Raw genomic sequence first — 23,759 nt, 5'->3', positions numbered from 1 at the left:
TTTCCGAATACGGAACGGAAATGTTTGTTATTCGCGGTTGTACAAAACAATGCACCTGCCTGAAATCGGCCTTTTCCACGCACCAGTTGTTTTTCTTTCGGAGGACGAGTTATTGTACCGGTGCTTGGGAGGAAGCACACAAAATTCAAATGAAAGTCTGAACGCGTGTGTTTGGAAGTTAGCCCCCAAGCATTTGCATTCTGGTGCGAAGACTGTGGAGACTGCGATTTTCCTGGCAGTGAGCAGCTTCAACGAAGGGTATTCAGCAATTCTGAAGACCATGACAACGATGGACATCACCCTAGGACACTATTCGACGCAGTTCGGCAAGCATTCGGACGACCACCGGATTCAAGCGGCCGAAAACCGCTTGTCACCGGCCGTACGAGCGTCTCTGGAGCAGCGCAGGATGGCCAAGATCGAGCAGAACGCCCGCTATGAGGAAGAGGAAGGACTAGTTTATGGACTCGGAATAGCAGATTTAACGTACGTTGCATAAAATTGCATTTATGTTTGTAACGTCCCCTTAGAAAAACTTTATAAATGACAGTGCTGGAAAAACTCTACGTTATTTGGTTTTCAAACAGCTGAGCAAAACTGAACGTACTCAGACATTTCTCTCTTTACTTATTCTGATCAACACTAAACTGACACACAATATTTTTTATCGCAACGCAATCTGACTTTCAATAATCCCTACAAAAGAATGGCCCTGACAAACAATAACCTATACCTTTCATGAATCACTTACCTCACAAAAATCTTCGTTACTCGAACTACCGCAATACAGCGAGCGCCAATACTGCCAGCTAAATAAAAGATTCTAACTACTGAAGGCACTAACTACTGATAGGCATAGTTAGCAAATGAAAGATTTTGATAGAGAACAAACAATGTATTTACCTTAATAATGTTCAAAAGTCATCATATATATATATCAGTTCATGATATCCAGTATTACAAATTTACTCTTTTTGAAGAACACGCGTCCAGATCGTCCACTCTCAAAATTCCGCCATCTCTCTCCCCACATCCACCACTGCTGGCGGCTCACCTCCAATTGCGCAACGCTACGCCCTGTTAACAGCCAACTGCCCAACACTACAATAGCAAATATTCCAACAATGCAAACCAGCCACAGACTGCACACAGCACAGTCAGTGATTTTCATAAAGAGAGCTACGTCGCGTTACCAACATAAAAACTTAAACAGCCTACTTACATATGTAGTCAAAACTTCAAACGCGTTTTTCTCGAAATTACGCTTTTTTTATCGCCCGGTATGGTAACTTCAAATCTACTGAACTGATTGGCATGATTCTTTGTTTCCGACGAAGCTAGCTAAATTGTCCAGGAGTTGTACCACTTTTATTCCTATCCATCAACTATAAATATTTTTATTTGGCCGACGATGTCGGAAAATCGATGAAAAAACCCTATTTTTTTCAAATGGCCGCCATTTTGTTTCCTATGGTCCAAATAACTTAAGCGTGGTACAACTCCTAAAGAATCTTATATACTTCGCTAACGTCAACTCAATTTTGATTTCAGACGAGCCGGCTGACCTGTGACATACCGCGCGTGGTGGTGGTCCACATCGAAATTTTGTTTCGTTCTGACGGCACTTCCTTCTTTGCTCTTCGACATTTCCGGTCGACAAAAATTCCAGTCTGTAGAGGAAATATCAGTAAACATTTTGACCAAATTTGACATTGATATCTATAACACATCCCGAAAAAGAATTCTCAAAGTACATGCTTTTCTCGGGCCAAAGATAGTAAACCTCCCCTTATGGGCTCTGTAACCCCCTATGCCTCCAAATCAAGGCTTCAAGGTTTTCGAAATTGTTGGCGCACTAAATCTTTTTTTTCTTGGTGGGAATTTGTTTTGTTGCAAGACGAGCACAGATGCGAAATGAATGTCTAGGTCTTGTAAGAAAAGCAAGAAACCATTAGATTCTGACGATCCTGGTATTGTCCATAATTTGCTATTGGTACTAGCCGACTTGAGGCCACAAGCGCAAACACAGTCTTAATTACACGATTAACTATTGTGTTGCCGAAACCGATAGGACGCTGAGTGGCGTGCCGGACTGCGGAAAGAAAGGAATGAACTTTTCCTCCCTTCTATTTCTCTTCTTTCTCGTCTCTCTACATTATCTTTCCTGAATTCTTATTCTTTTTCTGTCCATCCCGTCTGTCTTTTGTAAGTGGTAATTGATCACCTGGTTAAATCAATGCGCGAAGCTAAGATGTATTAAGTTATGTGCTCTAATAAGAGTTATAGTGAATGATGGGAGGAGAATTGATCTGTTGTACCCCTGTAAGTTGATGAGAGAGGACATGATGACTCCCGGCTATTATCCCCCAGGGACAGCGAAGTTTTGTTGATACGAAAACATGGATGAGATAGTTTCATTGAGGTTATTCGTGAGCAGTCAAGAAGTCCTGTGGTTCACGTGGTTTGAGGTAATTTTGTGCAGGAATGAGTTCTTGTTTCAGTTGTTTTAAGTGATGTTGTTTCTACTGCACAAATAATGTTTTGTTGTGGCCGGCCGGTGTGGCCGTGTGGTTCTAGGCGCTTCAGTCTGGAACCGCGTGACCGCTACGGTCGCAGGTTCGAATCCTGCCTCGGGCAAGAATGTGTATGATGTCCTTAGGTTAGTTAGGTTTAAGTAGTTCTAAGTTCTATGGGACTGATGACCACAGATGTTCAGTCCCACAATGCTCAGAGCCATTTGAACCATTGTTTTTGTTTTGTTGTGGAAGCTGAGCAGGACACAATGAATGCTAATTATGTTGCTAATTATGTGAGAGAAGATGATTCAGTGATGTTAAATGGTGTATTTTACGCTGTCGCCGCCAGAGGTCAGAGCCGAACCGTTACCCATGATTCATTCTACCATGCAATGAATTTTCAGTTCAGACTATGTTTTTTTTAGTCGTTTAAATTGCAGGTTATGTTACTAGTGAACGCTTACTATAACCAGAGCCCACATGGTGCAAACACGTGGACTGGCACAGCCGTCGTCTTGCGATAAGCCAGCCACGCCCCCACACGCTATCACATCTCTCCCTTTTCTTCGTCTTGTCTGCCACAATCGTGTCTAACTTTTACATGTTATATGATTTTTAACTCAGTTATTGCATATGTTTTGAGTGACAATGTACTGAGATTATTACGAGTATGTAGAGCACAAATATTAAGTGACTGCAAGTAACAGTTGAATATTTTTGTGAGAAGGATGGCCCAGGTACAAGCCTATTTGTATTATGGGGAAAGTTTAGGTATTTTGAAGATTTTGAGGTGTTTAAAGGTACCCTCTCTCATTTACAGGATAGATCTTTGTCATGTCATGAATTAAGCTACCTGCGTTGTTCAGCTTTGTCATGGAATTTTGATGATGTATTGTATTCCACTTGTAGATCTCTTTTATTGACACGGTTTTTGTTTTGTCATTTGAAAGAATGTAAAAGTTTGCCTTGATAAAGTTTTTCTAGAATGCTACTTTTTACAAGCCTACATCGTTGATGTTTCGTTTTGTTGTCAAACCTAGAATGTGCAGCTCTCTTTGCGGTGTATATTCTACTTGTTTTTTTGTTGTTCAAAGGACGATTACATTTCGAATCTTCATCTGATTTTCATAACTGACATTCCACTGCTCTTCATGTCCGCCCCCGGTAGCTGAGTCGTCAGCACGACAGAGTGTCAATGCTAAAGGACCGGGTTTGATTCCCGGCTGGGTCGGAGATTTTCTCCGCTCAGGGACTGGGTGTTGTGTTGTCCTAATCATCATAATTTCGTCCCCATCGACGCACAAGTCGCCGAAGTGGCATTAAATCGAAAGACTTGCACCTGGTGAACGGTCTACCCGAGGCCCTAGTCACACAACATTTACATCTTTACTTCTCTTCATACGTTTATGCAGCGACAGCAACAGATGTTGTTTGTATAAGAATATACAGCCTACAGTTGCAGGTTAACTTTATCATTTATCTATGTTTCAACGTTAGTAATAACGTATTCTTGGGCCATTTCTATCCCATTGTCAGATATCAACCTCGAAAGAGAATTACAAATTCTCGAGAGTATTGCACAGAATAATGGCTATGATCCAAAGATAGTGAGGTAATTATATCATAAGAAAGCGCGAAAAAGGACAACGACTTTAGTAAACACAAACCCAACATCAGACCAAGAAATGGTTGTCGGTTCCTTATATAGGTAATATCTACTACAAGATAGGGCGCCTGTTGAAAAATTCAGGTTTTAAAATTTCCTTCTCGGCGAGCAATAGTTTAAAGCGAAATTTGATTCATACCCTTGAGAAAGACTGTGGTAAGTCAGCGAAATCAGGCGTATATAAGATTATGTGTGATGATTGCCCATGTTATTACATGGGTCAAACAGGCAGAGCTATAGCAGTAAGGTTTAAAGAACATCTTGCAATAAAGGGCGTAGGAACACGGGGGTCAACCTTTGCGGAACATCTGGTGCAAATGGCTGATATACCTAAACCTTTACGTAACATAGAGCTACTACATCATGAAGTTAAGGGATATAGACTCGACACGCTTGAGGAACTAGAGATTTATGGACATCCAATTACAGGTAGAGGCAATTCACTGAACGATCAACTGTACCTAAAAAATTGGGCATACTTCGAAGGCTTCCAGCTTATATTAGGTTTACAATAATTCATAATGCATGTGACCATTACAGTTTCTGTAATAATAGAACCTTTCCTACAGATGTTCATACGAGATTTGTTGGTCAGTTTATAAGGCTCTGTAGTAGAATGTAAAACGTAGTCATGCTGGATACTGTAATTAAGTTACAATAGCAAAGTATAAAATTAATTCATAGCAAAAATGTTATCTGACGCGTGCGTAATAAGAGTTTCATTCTATACGTCTCGCGCATGCGCGCCGCCCTCTGTGAGGCAGACCGCGAAGCCCTCGCGGTCCGCAGTCTCTACTCACACGACGAGGCCCATACAACGGGCTTAAAGTGAATTTGCTACAGCTTGTTTAATGGAAGTGACAAAACCTTATGGTTATGCATCAAGTTTTAGAAAGTTGACTTAGGACATGGCTTGTTTTAGGCAAACATTTAAATAATACTTTATGTAAGTACTACACGTTGCATCCTGTAGGATGACCATATCTAATATAATTTACTAGCACATTATAATATTAAATTTTTGCGGGTTCTGAAGAAGACGTTATTACTAACGTTGAAACCTAGGTAAACGACAAAGTTAACCTGCAACTGTAGGCTGTAAATTCTTATATCTCTTTATACGAGCTAATCTCACTGACGGTTTAGACGCATTTATTTCCCTGTTTTCTTTCAAGCTTTCACTAGGAGTTAAAGATGATTACACCTTTTTAGTTCTCGTATCCGCCGAATTAACTGTTTCCCTTCAGTCTCTCTTTACAAAGCTTTCTTGTACTGTGTCCAGTGAAATTAATTTTACTTTTTTCTTACCTACGTTTTTTACACGGCACCCTATATTAAGTCCTGCAGTACTCTATCACACGCTCTGACCGTTACGTATTGGAATTTTAATCGTCTTGAGGCAACTCTGTTGTAGTTTTTATGCTAGAACTAACTCCTAAAACGATTGGGCAGCGTTTTCTGAATATCGTGTTTGCTGAAAACCGACAAAAAGGTGGTCAGTCATCCTATATCTGTTTCTGAATTAATGTGTGTTGTACTAACGATCTGAATTGAGCCTTCTTAAACGTTGTTTACTGTGCTGCCATGCAATTCGTTTTGTCCTTCAAACGTTAAGTCTCTCATGTACAAATTTGGTGTCGCCCTGCGTCTGGTGTCTAATCTGCTGTCAGATAGCATTGTCCTATGTTTCTGAGCGTTCTTAGGGTTTTACCGTCAGTAGGCTTACACGCCACTAGCCGTGCTTCAATAAATGATTTCTTCAAGATCGTCTTTGTAAGCATAAGTGTGTCGTGCCGAGTGTTGCAAGTGCTACCTCCCCCTCTCCCCTCTCGCCATTCCAACGCCCTCGCGCCTACCTCTCCGCTCTTTCCCCTCCCGCAAGACGTACGTTACGCCTCAGATAGTGCCCTCCCCCCATCGCCCTACTGGATAGAAGAGCCATTAAAGTTTGTCGTGGTCATACACGCATATCTCTTTCCCCGCCGGGCAGACCACGTGCTCTTTTCCCGTCAGTCGGAAGTTTGTTTACAAACAGTGCATCGCTTCTGTCGCGCAGAATCACATTCTAGCTGCGAGTCTTCTCGAATTTTATGAACTGATTATAAACTCACTGCATTCTGTCTTCTTTTATGTGAAGTTTTATGAACAGGACGAGGATATTCTTAGGTGTTTTGTCACTGTAGACACAGATTTTAATTGTCTTTTGTAGGGTTTTGCCTTGTGTTTCTTCGTGCCTATCACTTTGTTTTACAAGCTTATGTTATGCCAATGAAGGTCCCTGATAACCTGAAAACTGCAAACTCTAATAATAGTAGACAGGACAGATATTTTTCTTGAACTTTGCCGTTTTAGAGGAAAAAATAAAGTTGTAAGCAATCCTTATTTTCAATTGACAATCCAACAAGCGCTGTTTCTGGTCTTGTACTTCTGAATTTCTAGTTGTAATTTTAGTTACGGTGGACAGTTTGTTAATAATTATTGTAACATTTTTGCAGAGCATTGTGGTTGAGTGACGCTGTTGGGAAAAACATTAAATCTGTGTGTTCTCCAGATCACTAGATCTTGTACTGTCTTGGAGTATTTTCATATTTTATCTTCGTAGATAATGGGAATTAGTAATTTTTCATGTGTTTCCTGCAAAAGAGACTTTGAGTGGTACCATATTTTTGATGAGTTAATGGGCAGTATTTTTACGTAACATAATGGATATTAACGATTTACCATAACCCTTAAGCACTTTTGCCTCATATTCTTTTTATAAATGTGATGTAATGATGTGACACATGTTGATTTCATTTTGTGGTTTTGGGAATTAGAGAAGCATTTAAAGGAGTATGTGGTTTCTACAATCAATGCATATAAATCTAAACTATATTATTACTAGGAAGCCCTTCAATAGGTGTATTCAACCCACAAATACTTGAAATCACGCCATATACTCATTTGGCAATTGAACAATATTGTGCTGTATCTTGAGCAGTAACTCATGAGAAATATCGATTATAGACATGCAGTACCGATTGAAACTACTGAGTAATTTTGACCTAGGTGTAATATTTCACTGTATCTCTGTGTCTCTCTCTCTCTCTCTCTCTCTCTCTCTCTCTCTCTCTCTCTTACTGTGTCGTCATAAGTATGCCATAGTGTGTAATATTTTGAAGGACTGTTACTCTACGAAGTGATATAAGGTATTTTAAATTGTGTAGGTAGAATGTTTAATATTAGAAATTCATGGGTTTCGATGTCTATCCTTTGCTATCCCCTTATTTCATCTACAATTCCAGTGATTTGTCGGTATAAGAGAAGGCATTGCATTCTGTATTTTAACAATTTTAACATGGCTTAATAAGATAAGGTTTGGGTTATGTGCTTTACAGTACACCAACTCTTCAACTTGCTAACTGCATTCTACATTTTACTGAAATTGTTTTAATTTGTTGTAGCCTGTGGAACTTCGTGTAACCATTGCCTGTAACTAATACACGGATGATGTACTAAGATTTTACATTTGTTATCCCTCTTTTAACTCGCCTTCGGGAGGACGACAGTTCAATCCCGCGTCCAGCCATCCTGATTTAGGTTTTCCGTGATTTCCCTAAATCGCTCCAGGCAAATGTCGGGATGGTCCCTTTAAAAGGGCACGCTCGACTTCCTTCCCCGTCCTTCCCCGTCCTTCCCTAATCCGATGAGACCGATGACCTCGCTGTCTGATCTCCTCCCCGAAAAACAACCCAACCCAACACTCTTTTAAATGTACTTAATCCAGTTCTTGATTGCCATAGAATTAAGTATTCTGTCGTTTTGTTGATGCATTATATGTTTTGGTATTAGTTCCACTATGAAGCAACGAGATTAATACTTGCCATACAATACAAACAGCTACACATTTCTAAGGAGACCTATAAACCATTATAAGATCAGTGCTGATTCAGTTCGGCCAGAATCTACTTTCTATGACAATGAGTTTAGTACTGCAACAGCAGATTGATAACGGATTTTTCCCCCAAGAGAAACAATAATAGTTCAGTCCTCTTTTATGAAGCTAAGTGGCACCATTTTAACTTGATTTATTCTAAGATTTGATTATATGGACAGTGATGATTTAAGTTATTGTAGAAGATATTGTATTTCTGCACAAATTTTGAACATTTAATATTTTACCATTTTCTTTGATAAACTTACACTAAATGAAATCAATTGTAACAGATCCCTCCCATAGCTTTGAGGCCCCTACTATGGCAAACCGTCTTTCCGGTGAGTGACATTCTTTTGTAACCAGTGTGAGTCATCACTCCTCTGGAAGGGGAAGGAATGTACTGGGTGACAGCTAGTCCACGAACATTTTAGGGAATTGGTTAAAAAATTTATGCCAAAGGACCAGTCAAATCTTTACAAGTTTTCTCCCAGAGCAACTTCCACTGTGCCTACGTGACACAAGTTGCCTACGTTTCAGAACCGAGCCAGTTCTGTCCAGTTAAGGCTGCTGACAAAGGGACGCCCTGAGCCCTATGCTGGAATCGCTAGCGGATTCACGCCATCGACTTTAGCTAACAGCGTGCGTGGGATACAGGTCACGTGTGTGGATTCTGTATGATTCTGCAGTTCGGAACACAGCTGCTTCGCTCTATTGGGATCCAGATCTCGAGCAGAACAGATGTCTTTCTTGGAAAGCAGATCCTCTGGATCTGCGTTCCATGACCGGCCGCCAACATAAGTTAACAAGAACCGCCTCCCCTTCTGTTGTCCACTTCAATTAGTTGTTCGACCTCCTAGACTGGCCTGAACCTGGTAACTTCCGACCCTAGGCGCGCCATTTGTATAGCGTACACTGAAATATATTCTGTCTTTTACCTAATTTCCTGTTCTGTCATTTAACGGCAGCCCTGGATGCCCACTCCCTAATCCTGACCGCTCGTCCTCCTCTACATTGTCGTCGTAAGCTGGACGCAACAACCTTCTTCCCCCTTCCCTGCCCATGTACAGTTACTAATGATATAGAGAAATTAGATGGAGTGTGATACCACGAGAGTAGGAAGTAATAAAGCTATCTATACACCTTTGTAAAAGAGGAAGGCTACTTTTAATATGGTTAAATTTATATCAGAAGTGGCTGCTGATTTCATTTCAGAGTTACCTACACTTATGATTTTCCTTTCACTTGCATATCTTGTGCACCTGGTAGTTCCCTTATTCATGGATGAGGATAACATTATGAGCTATCCATACCTTTTACCTTGCCATGTATGTTGTGGACAATATACCATTTATGATATATTAACTCATCTTACTACCATTCTACTGACGTATCGTACACACATTTACTCGGTCCATTACACACTAACTCAGCCTATCCCCACTTTCCTTGCATTTCATCCTATGTTACATCACTGCTAGGCTACGCATTTTACTGGTTTTCCTCTCTCTCTCTGCATCTTTAATTTCCTGTCTAAGAGCCTTGAATGTTGTTATAAGATTCACTTTTCTCTTCAGCTAATTCCCAGTGAACTGCGAGTGGAAACACTGGGGGGGGGGGGGGGGGGAGGTCCAACAGAGAATATTTTGAATAATAATACGTATTCACACCTCAATAAGTTTTACTTACGTTCCCTTTATTTTCCCAAAAACACTTGTGAAAAGTTGAGTATAGGTTGAAAGTTCAGCGCATAAGACAAATTTCTGGCTAGCTGCAGGTGCACCACAAATGAACAATGCGAAATACTTAAAGTTCGTGAGCAGAGACCAAGTCGGTCGTCTCGCTATCAATGGACTAGCCAGAATCAAGTCTCATAGTGCAATTCGTCAAAAAGAGGGTAGCCGGTGTGTATGTTCTAAGCATTTAGGGTGAATATGACACCAGCGTGTTGCCACAGTCCAGGTAGCTTTGTGACGTGGTGGAGGAGGGCGTGTCTCTGGCCCATTACAGTGTGCTGCACATACGTGGTCACCAGTTGTAGGAGCCAGTACGTAGTCTAGCTAGCTGAATCGCTGGCTGCAGCGATAGTATTTCTTTCCAAGTCCCTATTCAACAATGCGCGATCCTTCTAATACCACTTGTGAGTCCTTCTCCTTTCCCAATAAAGCTTTCTCACTTAAGAGTTTCAAGGAAGAAGTTCACAAAAAATGGTTTTAAATAATTACAACGTCCTATGTGTTTGTTCTCTCACTTATTTACATCATCCATAACTTTTAGCAGTTCTGCTATCTACCACAATCCACAAATAATGTAAGATTTTCATCTCGTGTTAAATTTTATCAGTTTCTCAATTTTTAATATAGTCCCTCGGCTTCTAACATGGCCACATAAACTTGTATATTGATGGGTGGCCCGTCGTGAAATAATTCTTGGAATAATAATGTAGTCATTGTGTTGCTCTTGTAAATTCAGTATGCTACCCATCTTCCTATTCAAACTTGTTTCAACAAGCGTTACGGAATTCTTTGAAAAGGTTGCTATTCCTCTGAACTCTCATGAACAGTAGTCTTCGTTTGATTTAGTTTCATTTTAGCAGTAAGGGTAATTTAGACTTTCTGTTTCACATTTTCTCAACACAAATAGTAGACAAAATTCGAAATCTCATATGAGGCTCACCTATGCACATCGACATAACTTTTCTGATCAATTCTTCTCCACTGAGAGGATAACACAGATATATTCTAAAACTCCTCACAAAAGAATAAATGAAAAATAGAACCAATAAAAATATAAATCAGAGAGAAATAAAAACTAAATCACAAAATTGAAGAACATTGAAACCAGAACTCCTTAAAAGAAAGAGGTACAGCTCGTGACACAAACAATAAAACGTAGAATAATACAACAAAAATTTCTGCTAAACAAAATTACCATAAGCGCTGGAAGCTATGGTACTCACACGCTGTGTTGTGCAGCGTTAAGGTACTTCACAGTATAAGGAGAATATTTAGTAAACAAGGGGGAAATTCTGTAGCACTGAGTATTATGAATTCTTTATAGCAAAGACTTAAAACATTTACAGGTACTAACAATCGCAAAAATGTGCAACACTTCAGTTAAACAGGGGGTCTGTTCGGAAAATAACTCCCGGTCGGTCGCGAATGGAAGCTACTGTGAAAATCCGATAAAGCTCTGCACAGATGTGTTGGGCAGTGTATCTAGTATGGCCTTCGATCGCATCACATCGCTCTTTTCAGGTCTGAGTGCTCAGTGAGCACATAAAGATACCTAGGAAATGACGCTTCCCACCAAGTATGAGAGCCTGGTGTGAGTTTTCGCCTGATGTCATGCAGCCCACGTAACACAACTGTCATCCCGTTCCTTTTTCATGACAATTCTCGGCCTCACTGTGCAGCGGCAATGAAGATGCTCCTCCAGCGATTCCGATGCGAAGTGTCTGATCGCCCACAATACAGCGCGTAACTGGCTGCCCCTGAGTTTCATCTCTGCTCACATGAAACGCAACTTCGAAGACAACACTTTGTCATAGACAAAGACAACACTTTGTCATAGACAAAGACAACACTTTGTCATAGACAAAGACAACACTTTGTCATAGACAAAGACAACACTTTGTCATAGACAAAGACAACACTTTGTCATAGACAAAGACAACACTTTGTCATAGACAAAGACAACACTTTGTCATAGACAAAGACAACACTTTGTCATAGACAAAGACAACACTTTGTCATAGACAAAGACAACACTTTGTCATAGACAACGAACTGTAGACCAGCGTAGAGTATTCGCGAAAAGTATTGTAAAGTTAGCACAATGATACGACAAATGTCTCAGTAGGAGCGGAGACAATGTAGAGAAGTAGCTGGAAGATGTGCCTAACTGCTGCAAATAAGATTTTTCATTTTCACAGTGGTTTCCATTTCGCGACCGGCAGTAACTTATCTTCCGAACAGCCCTCATATTTCTAACTGGAAATTGGTATACATTGGACAGGCCAGAAGAAACTTCAGACAAGAAGAGCACTGAAGACAGTGTCTTGTTTGCATCTGGAAATTATTAATACCCGGTCATATTACTACCACTGAAATACGCCTACGATTTCTGAACAGCCTGTACCACAGACAGAAATTAAAGTGTATGGAAAGTTTTGCTAAGTCTGTTAATAAAAACATCCAAACTGTAACCGTGATATGATTACAGCAGGTTTGACAGTTTCGTACCTTAGAAGTCAGAAACAAACACGAAAGGAATGGACCGTAGAATTATTTAATAATAAAAAGTGTTGCACCGAAATGAAGCACAAGAGAACTGCCAAGTGCCTATACATCTTTTACGTTTTTACTACTGTAATTATTATTTCTATTGGGAAATTAAAGTTAGGCGTAATTTATCAATAAATTGTAGTTGTTGCGTATGACCTACCTTTAATCTCACAGATTTCGAAGATAGCGGCAAAGCAACGGAAAAAAAGTCGTACCTAATACAGGAAAATAGGATTTTTATAAGCACATTTCCCTTTATGCCACTATCTGCAGATAGCATCGAGAATTGCAGTGCCCAGAAATAATGGCCTGAATAAATCAGAATTTGGACTCAGAGCGGTCCACAAGTCACAAGGATTTAAGATTGCCGGTAAATAACTCAGAAGCAGGTCCAGCAGCTACCTCTCAATCTCATACGGTAAAGTGACCTTAAACGAAATGAGACAGGGCAAGATAGTGCCCCTAAGCCTCGCCGACATCAAATGACGAAATCTTGGCACGGTAATTGCAAAAGACGATTTTTAACATGAAAGTCAGACTTCGTTGTAGCGCAATCACAATTTTTTTTTGTTCACACCTCAAAAAAAGTTTTGCATCACCTCAATTCCGAGAGTTCCGGAACCTTTACAGAAAATTGGAATAGAGATCAACATAAACTTCATTACCGCCCTTTTTATTGCTCATGAATACCACACACTGCGTGTTGTACCACCATACAGCGAGACCTTCAGAGGGAGTGATCCAGACTGCTGTACACACCGGTACCTCTAATACCGAGTAGCACGTCCTCATGCATTGATGCATGACGGTATTCGTCGTAGCATACTATCCACACGTTCACCAAAGCACTGTTGGTCCAGATTGTTCCACTCTTCAACGGCGATTCGGCGTAGATCCCTCATAGTGGTTGGTGGGACACGTAGTCCATAAACAGCCCTTTTCAATCTATCCCAGGCATGTTTGATAGGGTTCATGTCTGGAGAACATGCTGGTCACTCTAGTCGAGCGATGTCGTTATCCTGAAGGAAGTTATTCCCAAGACGTGTACGATGGGAGCGCGAATTGTCGTCCATGAAGACGAATGCCTCGCCAATATGCTGCCGATATAGTAGGGCTATCGGTCGGAGTATGGCATTCACGTATCGTACAGCCGTTACGGTGCCTTCCATGACCACCAGAATCATGCGTCGGCCCCATATAATGCACCACAAAACAGCAGGGAACCTCCACCTTGCTGCACTCGCTAGACAATGTGTCTAAGGCGTTCAGCCTGACGGGTTCCTCCAAACACGTATCCGACGATTGTCTGGTTGAAGGGATATGCGACACTCTTCGGTGAAGAGAACGTGTAGCGAATCCTGAGCTGTCCATTCGGTATGTTGTTGGGCCCATCTGTACTGCGCTTCATGGGTCGTCGTTGCAAAGATGGGCCTCGACATGGACGTCGGGGGTGAAGTTGCGTACCATGCAGTCTATTACGTACAGTTTGAGTCGTAACACGACGTCCTGTGGCTGCACGAAAAGCATTATTCAACATTGCTGTCAGGGTTCCTCCGAGCCATAACCCGTAGGCAGCGGTCATCCACTGCAGTAGCAGCTCTTGGGCGAACTGTGTGAGGCATGTCATCGACAGTTCCTGTCTCTCTGTATCTCCTCCATGTCCGAACATCGCTTTGGTTCACTCCGAGACGCCTGGACACTTCCCTTGTTGAGACCCCTTCCTGGCACAAAGTAACAATGCGGATGCGATCGAACCGCGTTATTGACCGTATAGGCATGGTTTAACGGCAAACAAGAGCCGTGTACCTCGTTCCTGGTGGAATGACTGGAACTGATCGGCTGTCCGACCCCGTCCGTGTAATAGGCGCTGCTGCACATGCATGGGTGTTTACATCTTTGGGCGGGTTTAGTGACATCACTGATCAGTCAAAGGGACTGTGTCTGTGATACAATATCCACAGTCAACGTCTATCTTCGGGAGTTCTGGGAACCGGGGTGGCGCAAAACTTTTTTGATATGTGTATTATCATATACCAGACCAATGCTACAAAATTCATTCCAGCGATATTTGGTGCTTTTCCACATATCTCAATGTTTTTGTGGAATGAGTGTGTGTGTGTGTGTGTGTGTGTGTGTGTGTGTGTGTGTGTTTTGTGTTCGTGCATGCCTGGTTGCGGGGCGTGAGGTGTCGGGAGGGGGGGGGTTGACTTACAGGGGCGGAGAAGAGAGCGGAAGTGTGAAGGGCGATGGGAGGGGCGGGGGGACTCAGATGTAGAGAAAGGGAAGAACATACAGAAAGAAAGGAGGAGTGCTCTTTGCTGAATATACATAATCCACTGGTAAGTGCCAGTCAGTGCCGAAGCGGAACATCTAAATCTCACAAAAGAGAACATAATTTAAAAACTGAAGTGAGAGTCAGGAATACGACATATGGAATGTTGCTACAACCCAAGGGAGGTCCACAGCTAGTACGTCTTTCTGACAACAGCCTAGTGGTCCAGCGTACATGTTATCAGATTAACTGTTGTTGAGATTAAATGGAAAATTATTTTCTCATACACATTCGATGCTATCCGAAAACGCTTTAATTCTCAAAGTTTTTATTATAGTGTAACCTCCCCACAAAAATTTTATAATCTAATAATAATAATAATAATAATAATAATGAATAAGAATATGATTCTAATTTTAGTGTAATCTCTGAACAAAATTGGTTCCCATTTAATGTACCCACAAAATTCTTTTCTCATTATTGTAAGCTCGAAACATAAAAATTCCTAAACCTCGTAATAAAAAATAAATTCAGTAACCTGGTAAATTTTGGACGACAGCAGTGCTGCGTCATGGCCCTGTAAGATCATTCTGAATAAAAAAGCAAAAATTCTTACCTCAATAAAGTCGTCAACTATCTGCTCTTACAATAACTTTTTCCGGCACAGCTCTGTGCAATGCTGGCCGATAGATTTGTCATTTATGAAAGGAAGCAACTGATTTTTCTTTTGCAACAATCCGAATGATCATGGATTGGAGAAATTAGTAAATTCTTTAATTTGAAATGAATGCTTGTTGGAAATTACTTTATATAACAAAGATTATTATTAGGACATTTTTAAAAGATTTACATGGGAGTTCACATAACATTACTAGATATACGCGAGGCTGCTTTTTACCTTATACAATAATACTCAGGCTCCGGCATCGCTGCACCGCGACCGGCCAGCCAACACGATACACCAGACCAGAGCAGAGCAGACTCCACACAAGCCCAGACTAGCAACAACTTACTGCTACAGCTACACAGTTCGTACTCTTACAATATTCTGAAGTAGACTGCCTCTAAAACTGCAGTAGTTCTGCGAAGACGTTGGTTCTGTCATAGTCAGTCCGTCTGGATGGTGCCATAATACAGGAGTAAGTTACCAGCACTCTAGATCTAAATTTACAGTCCAGTAAATCAAATAAGGCAGACGTACCTCAACATTTTTAAAGACACTCTATGGATCGAAGAGAGAAGGCATACTTCATCAGAAATCTACAGCTGCATTTCAGCTCTCCGAATAAAATGAAGCAAGCTGTATGGAAGAAAAACAAAAGCAGTCAAATCTTACAAACACTCTATGACTACGAAAGGTTAGAGAGCGATGAGCATGGAATGGAAGGGCCAAGCCACAAAACAATATTTAGCTCAAAAAACAATTACATTATTTGGTTTCGCTGTTACACAAAAGAGATAGAATTTACTCAGTGTTCTTGACGTGAGGCTTCAATCACAAATACAGTGGTTGGTTGGATACATTCTGAGGCATCAAGGGATCACCAGTATAGTAGTGGAAGGAAGCGGGATGAGGTAAAAATTGTAGAGGGAGACCAAGAGATGAATATATTAAGAGGATTCAGAAGGATGTAGGTCGCAGAAGTTACTCGGAGGTGAAGAGATTTGCACAGGATAGAGTAGAATGGAGAGCTGAATCGAACTAGTCTTTGGACTGAACACCACAACAACAGTATATAGAATAAAGAGTTGACCTCGGTCACCATGTCTGACCGCATTAAATGGCCCGTACATGTTTGCTGCAACATTTGGAAAACTTTTACAGAACATGTGAACAGATGAGGCACATGCAGTGCAAGAGATATATCAACCAGACAACATAAAGCTTTCAGAACTGTGTAATTCTAAATCCAAAAGGTTAGTGATATCAAATAAGGAAACCATAAATCTTACATGAAAACACTTTCTGAAACACAACAACAATAGTAAATTATTTAAAATAAAAGCCTTCCCTTTATTCTGGCACAGGTGCTACAACCATCACAACGAACGCCACCAGGAGCAAGCAGTCCTGCAACAACAGGGAGAGATCGAATAATCCTTGACAATTTAAGCGACAGTTAGCTGAAGGCACACAGGTCACTCGACGGAAGCATTTGCTTCAAAACGTTTCTCATCAGTTCATTCCTCTATGGTGTTTCACCCGCAGTGCGGTGAACGAAAGGCAGCCACAGCTAGCGCTGCACGGGCTTGTGGTGTCCGTTTCCAACCAGCCCGAGCCTTCAGACCGCAATATGTTTGCGCGTATCTACTCAACTGCAATATCCCCAGTGGGCCTGCGTCAAAGGTGCCTCGAGTTGACAGAAGACGAAACCAAACATCAGTCACGGTCTTCAAATACAAGGAACATACTAGTGTTTCTCAGAACCACCACTTAATTCACGGCAGTTGGTTAAGACTCGATGCCGCTGCGAGGAACTTGCACTGACATAGATCGAGACAGCGGACCCAGCGCTCTAAACTCCAACAGGTGATGGAGCCTGCTGCGCCCTGTAGCGAAATGCCAAAGTACTCTTTGCTCGATAACGAGGTTCAGAAGTAGCATCCAGAGAAGGCTTCTATCTATAATCGTTCCACCACCCGACATAGGGCTTGGTCTCACATTTTCACTTTGTAAATTAAATAACGAAGGCATATCTTATTAAAAATCCACATCTGCTTTTGTAATCTGTGAATGAGTGAAAGCAGGTTTACGTCATCAGTAATCTTCACTATGTTTACTCGGTCGGTCCAAAAAGTTGCGAGATCGATTTTATTCCTGGCGGCTTGAACAAAAAACTGTAAACACTAGACGGACATTCGATCGGTCAGATGTGAGCGGGCAGTGCAAAGCAGTGGATGTGTGAATGTGAGAGAGCTTCGTTGTGTCACAAGTCGCAGTGATGCAACACCTCTACTTAGAGCGCTCAAGGCATTTTCCAGAATGTTTTGAAGAAGAAGAACGTGTGTGTGAACTTTGTTCTGCATATGTAGTTCCCTAAAACATACCTCAGTGTCTGAAAACCTGCCCCGAGCTGAGTGAAATTCAAAAGGCGTGCTATTCTTTTCAGGAAAAAATCAACGTGAACCTACCACAAAATGAAAAAGTACAGAAATTCATATAAGGGCTCAACGCTTTACCGGCAACACTGCCGACAGTCAAGCTGATGTGACGCTAGATTAGGAAAACACCCCAAAGAAAGGCGCTTGAGGCACTACAACATGATTGTATGGACGTTCTGTGCATTGTCCTCAAGTGGGAGAAGGCTATGTGGATCACACGCAATTTTTTTTTTATGCAGACTCAAAACTTTTTGGACTGAGAGCAAAATTTATAGCAAGCCTACATCTATGTTTTTACTCTCAGATATGTCCGATAAAACAGACACCACTCAAACATACATATTTCTGTAAGCGCACGAAGGCTCTTTGATCTTTGTTCCAGTGTGGATGCACTAATATCGTCCGAACTCCTTCGGAAATCAGTAATTTGCGAGTAGGGAATTAATAGAAGAGAGACGCTGCTGTGTGGCGTGGGATAAGATGTCCGGCTGGTCACCGGCACAGTAGTTCAGCGTGTTCGGTCAGGTGTCATGTGACATCCGCTCAGACCAAATACCAAGGACAATAAAGATATAAATGAAGGGGTCGGGGTGGAGAAGTGACCGTTAGGGCAACTGTAGTAGAGGCGCGGAGCATCCGGGTTCGAGTCACATTGCGGCACAGATTTTCATATTTCGCCATTGCATTACCATAGTGCCCTGTGCGGTTGATACAGCTTTCCCACCCATCCTTTTCCCATCCAGTATTTCATATGTGTCGCATCTCAAGAAAATCCATTGTCTGAGTTGTAGGAAGTTCCCACAAATGGAGCAGAAAACGCTTCACTATTTACAGCAAAACGCCGGTAATTCGAGGTAATTGGGGCCGAGTAGGCATCTAATGTGGGAAAATTTTAGAGACCTTCTATTTAAAAATAGATTCAGAAGGTGGTGTTCACAGTATTATTAGAGTAAACAAAATTATTTCATCAGTTAAAGAATTACCTGAAGCCACTTTTTGAACTTTGTACAAAACTCATAAGGCCGACATCTGTATATTTTTTAGGGTTCTGGAAGATCTACTAATTAATAAAAGTGGCAACGTATGATCTCCAAAGGTATTCCTGCAACCAATGATCGTCTAATCTTCTGATTTCTTATATTCTGGAGCGTAAACTCTACTCATAGCTGCTAGCGTTTTAGTCAGAAGCATTCTGTAACTGAGTCCTGTCTTATCACAATTACAAACTTCACCCAGTGACAGATTTCCCAGTTTCTTTTTTTACTTTTTCTTGGAGCACTGTGGCATCTACACTGTCACAGGGTAACTTTACAGCGTAAATTTCAAGCTGACGCAGTCCATACCATCTCTTTCCTTTGTCCTGCCGTCCAGAACTAGCAAAAAACTTTCTTCTCTTTTTTCAAATTCGTTTCGAAATAAAAAAATAATTGTATGCATGATATTCTGTTTGTAAAGTAGTAGGCATCCATCTTTCACTTCGGATTAAACGGAGGCGCAGATATCTGGGGCTCGAATAAACAACATTTTACTGTACTTCGTAACAGATAAACGAATTAATTGAAAGCACTACAGCCGGCCGGAGTGGCCGAGCGGTTCCAGGCGCTACAGTCCGGAACCGCGCGACCGCTACGGTCGCAGGTTCTAATCCTGCCTCGGGCGTGGATGTGTGTGATGTCCTTAGGTTAGTTACGTTTAAGCAGTTCTAAGTTCTAGGGGACTGATGACCTCAGAAGTTAAGTCCCATAGTGCTCAGAGCCATTTGAACCAAAGCACTACACAACAGTACCTTGGAAAAAACTTTCTATAGCCATTACCTCATAAATACTTTATTTCCAACAATCTGATTCGACAGATTTTACTGTCATCATCTGGTTTTCAAAAATTTGTGTCACAAAACGTGTTCGTTGTGAGTTCAAAAAATGGTTCGAATGGCTCTGAGCACTATGGGACTTAATTTCTGAGGTCATCAGTCCCCTAGAACTTAGAACTACTTAAACGTAACTAACCTAAGGACATCACACACACCCATACCAGAGGCAGGATTCGAACCTGCGACCGTAGCGGTCACACGGTTCCAGACTGTAGCGCCTACAACCGCTCGGCTACTCCGGCCGGCGTTGTGAGTTCTGTAACAAAACATTCTCAAGACCAGAAGATGTCAGCAAAGTCTGTGGAAACCGGGTGGTGAAATTAAGAAATATTTATGCGATCTTGGCTATAGAAAGCTTTTTACCAAGTACCACAGATCGCTCCTCCTCATTTCTCGACATGAGAAAATTCAAACAACAGTCTGTGAATAAAGGCCATTACAATGCGCTGTAGGCTATACAGTGTTATTGTTATTACTCGTTTTAACAGTGCATCTTTCATTCGGTCAAACAGATGGAAGTCGGGAAGTGCAAGATCCTGGCTGTAGGGTGGATAATGAAGAACAGTGGAATGAAGTTTTATGAGCTCCTCCCGAGTCAGGCCTTGCGTTGTACTGCAGAAGAACTTTGTTTGCATTTTTGTGGCGACGAACGAGCTGAAGTCGTTTCTTCACTTTCATGAGGGTAGTACAGTACACTTTCGCGTTGATCGATGCACCATGAAGTTGCGTGTAGTGGAAAACCTCGTTGAGAGTCCCAGAAGACCGTCGCTCTAACTTTACCGCCTGAGGCTGCAGCTTTGAACTTTTTCTTCAGGAGAGAGATGGTGTAACGCCAGACCATGTTTCCTGTCATATTTCATCACGTTTGATGATGTTCAACAAAACATTGTACCCATCAGCCTCGGTAGGCGCAGTTAATTCCGCACAGGTGCTTCTTCGATGCTCTTTAAGGTCTTCTGTTAGGCGATGGAGAACCCAGTGGACACACACCTTTCAGTACCCAAAGTGTGTCAGCACTACCGACAGAGAGGTCCAGTTGTGCAGCGAGGCGTTTGGTTGTGATCCGTCGATCACCTTGAATGAGAGTTTTCGCACATTCCAACACTGCAGGACTCACAACAATGTGAAACCGGCCGTCAAATAGATCGGACAGGTTTGGGCTGTCTTATTTCGATGGTGACAGACGCCTCGCCCAACGACTCAGCGTGCTTTTGTTCACCGCAGGTCTCCGTAGACATTCTCCAAGCGCCTATGAATATTTTTGATGCTTCGCTTTTGCGCCAAAACAAACTCAGTGGTAGCTCCCTACTTGGAATGCACCTATATTACAGACGCCATTATGAAGATTGCGTACGGCTTCGGCACGTATGGGAACTTCATGAAACTATAGGGGCTAAAGCGTGAGTGTTCGTACACGTTCCACAACAAATTCCGCGCTTTTAAACCGAAATTTACCGAGAAAAAAATGCGTTGCATTACTTATTGAACTCTCCTTGTACATGGAGGGAGAAATTTGGGCTGGTAATATATTTTTTGACATAGACTTTGGCACCTATATTAAGTTTCGTGTTTACACGATTGCCGGTGGAGCTCTTGCTGGTGCAGCTAGCTCGAGCGCTTGGTCGTTTATTACCCCAAAGACATATTCCATGATCCGACTGGGTTTAGATCCCGCGACCTTACCGTTTCCGTGCATGTATTTCACGAGTGGATCACCAAACGCGATGACACAGGTGAAATGTACGGATATCCCGCAGGCCGCACAGTGTCGCAAACAGGAAGGCTGGGGAGCCGTGGGCGGCGCCTCTGGCCGCGGTCCAGGCAGCGCCAGGGCGCCGCCAGTGAGTGGCCGCCGTCCGCGCGCGCTGCCGCGACGCCGCCGCCCGCAGCCATGTACGAAGACGACTTCCAAGGTAGAGAGCGCCGCCGCCGCCGCCGCCGCCGCCTTACCTGCTGCAGTGTCAGCAGGGCTGCTGGCTGCGCCCCTTAACTGTCGCAGCGTAGGCACCCTGCCTCACATTCGCGAACTCAACCTGCGCCAACAGCGGACTACGACTTTCGAAGTGTGCAAACCAAATACATGTAGGGCAACGTGATCGTGACCTCCTTGTTGTGTTTTTCAGTATGGGACCGGTTTGTTGCAGCTCTCCAGTCTAGTCTACCCAGGCAAGCCTCTTCATCTCTACGTAACTACTGCAACTACGTCCATTTGAACCTACTTACTACATTCAAGCCTTCGTCTCGCTCTAAAGTTTTTAGCCTCACTCCCAACCCCCCCCCCCCCCACACACACACACTTAACCAAACTGATGATACCACGATACTTCAGAATGTCTCATCAACAGATCCGTTCTTGTAATAACTATGCCATAAATTCCTTTTTCCCATTATTCCCTACACTCGTTATTTACTTGACCTACCATCTAATTTTCACCATTCTTCTGTAGCACATGTTTTAAAAGCTTCAGTTTTCTTCTTTTTTGAATTTTTATATTCTACATTTGACTTCGGTGCAAGGCTTCACTCCATACTAACACCTTCTTCAGAAAAGAGTTCCTAACACTTAAATCTACATTCCATAACAAATTTCTCTTCTTCAGTCACGCGTTTCTACTTATTGCCAGTTTGTATTTTATATCTTCTCTACTTCAGCCGTCTTCAGTTACTTTGCTACCCAAATAGCAAAAATCATTTACCACTTTTAATGTTTATTTCCTAATCTATACTGTCAGCGTCGCCTGGTTTAATTCGACTACAGACCATTACCATTATTGAAGTTAAAATCTTCTGGGTTATTAGGCCGCGTCATGTTTCTTCTAAAACGTTCAACGTTTCGATCCCTCTGCTTGGATCTTCCTCAGGATCTTTTGCTGTCCACTACTGCTAGAACACTGTCAGAGACGAGTGTCGCGTCCACTTATAAAGGGGGAGTTTCCTGGCGTTCGTGCTGGAGAACTGATAGTATTGGTTAAAATTCATATGGATACCACTGGTGGATCATAGTCATAGGCTTTAATGACAACGGCCACGAAAGCCTGCAGATTTACATTACCCTTATGTTACTTTTGTCGATGTCCATCACATAACCTCATTTCAAGACAATGCATTTTCCTTTCAGCGGCTTTCGCAAGTCCATTGCTGCCTCTGACAGAACTACAATATCATTCGGAATCAATGAATTATTATTACTTCTTGATGAACCTTAATTCCCTTTCAAAATTTCTACTTGCTTTCCTATATTGCTATTCAACGTACAGAAGAGGTTATGGCCCTCCCTTATTCACTTCTCAACCACTGTTTCCCCCTAATGCTTTTCGACCCTAGTAAGTGCAATTTGTTCCCTGTACAAGCGGTAGATAACTCTTTTCTCCCTGTATTTTACCCTGTTACCTTCAGAAATTTAAAGAGTGTATTTCAGTCAACACTGTCAAAAGTTTCTCTAAATCTACAAATGCTATTAACGCAGGGTTGGCTTTCTTCAGTCTATCTTCTATGATACGTCGCACGACCAGTATGCCTTCATGTGTTCCTCAAACTGATCTTCCCTGAGATCGGATACTACCAGTTTTTATGTTCTTCTGTAAATGACACATAACAGTATTTTTCAACCATTACTTATTACCCAATAATTACAAGCGTCTCCAACCACTGTTTTATTTACGAGATGCGTTTAATTGTTTTTGTTTAAGAGTGGTTGTTGTGAAGTGCGTTCTCAAGAGAGTGGAATAATATTTTACTCCAGGGCAGATAGTTCACTAGCAAATTAAATTACGTGTTTCGCCACTACGTTATGTCATAGGCGTTAGCACAAACACAAGTTCCCTCTTTAACGATTGCAAAATAACAAAATACTTAATACTTTAACGGGCGGCTGTCTTTATGTGACTCCTTAATGTGAAAATAATGTGACCGTATAGTGATCATTTGATGATGTCTGATCCGACTTGACGATTTAGGTACTGTGTTACACGTAATGCCCTTGGCCGCACTTTAGAAGCAGTTCTCTACACCGTCCACGGAATCCAGAACAGCCTTTCGTACATTTCTATTTTTTGTATTGCCAGTTCAGCAGACTGTTCTGGCAGGAGACTCTTTCCATAAGTTTAGGGGTAAAATTCACGCAAACACGCATAA

At 41.9% G+C, this 23,759-nt stretch overlaps 1 long non-coding RNA gene across 1 annotated transcript in view; it reads left to right on the top strand.

Moving 5' to 3' along the window:
• The first annotated feature begins 21,476 nt into the window (after positions 1–21,476).
• The window catches only part of LOC126260854 (uncharacterized), a 201,587-nt gene continuing 199,304 nt past the window's right edge, over positions 21,477–23,759 (top strand). The window contains exon 1 of the long non-coding RNA XR_007546651.1: positions 21,477–21,538. This is a non-coding gene — a long non-coding RNA (uncharacterized LOC126260854). The remainder of the gene's footprint in view (positions 21,539–23,759) is intronic.

Source organism: Schistocerca nitens, chromosome 5 (genome assembly GCF_023898315.1).
Source record: "Schistocerca nitens isolate TAMUIC-IGC-003100 chromosome 5, iqSchNite1.1, whole genome shotgun sequence".
Lineage (NCBI taxonomy): Eukaryota > Metazoa > Arthropoda > Insecta > Orthoptera > Acrididae > Schistocerca > Schistocerca nitens.
The sequence above is the reverse complement of the archived record's forward strand: the minus strand, read 5'-3'. Positions and strand labels throughout refer to the sequence as shown.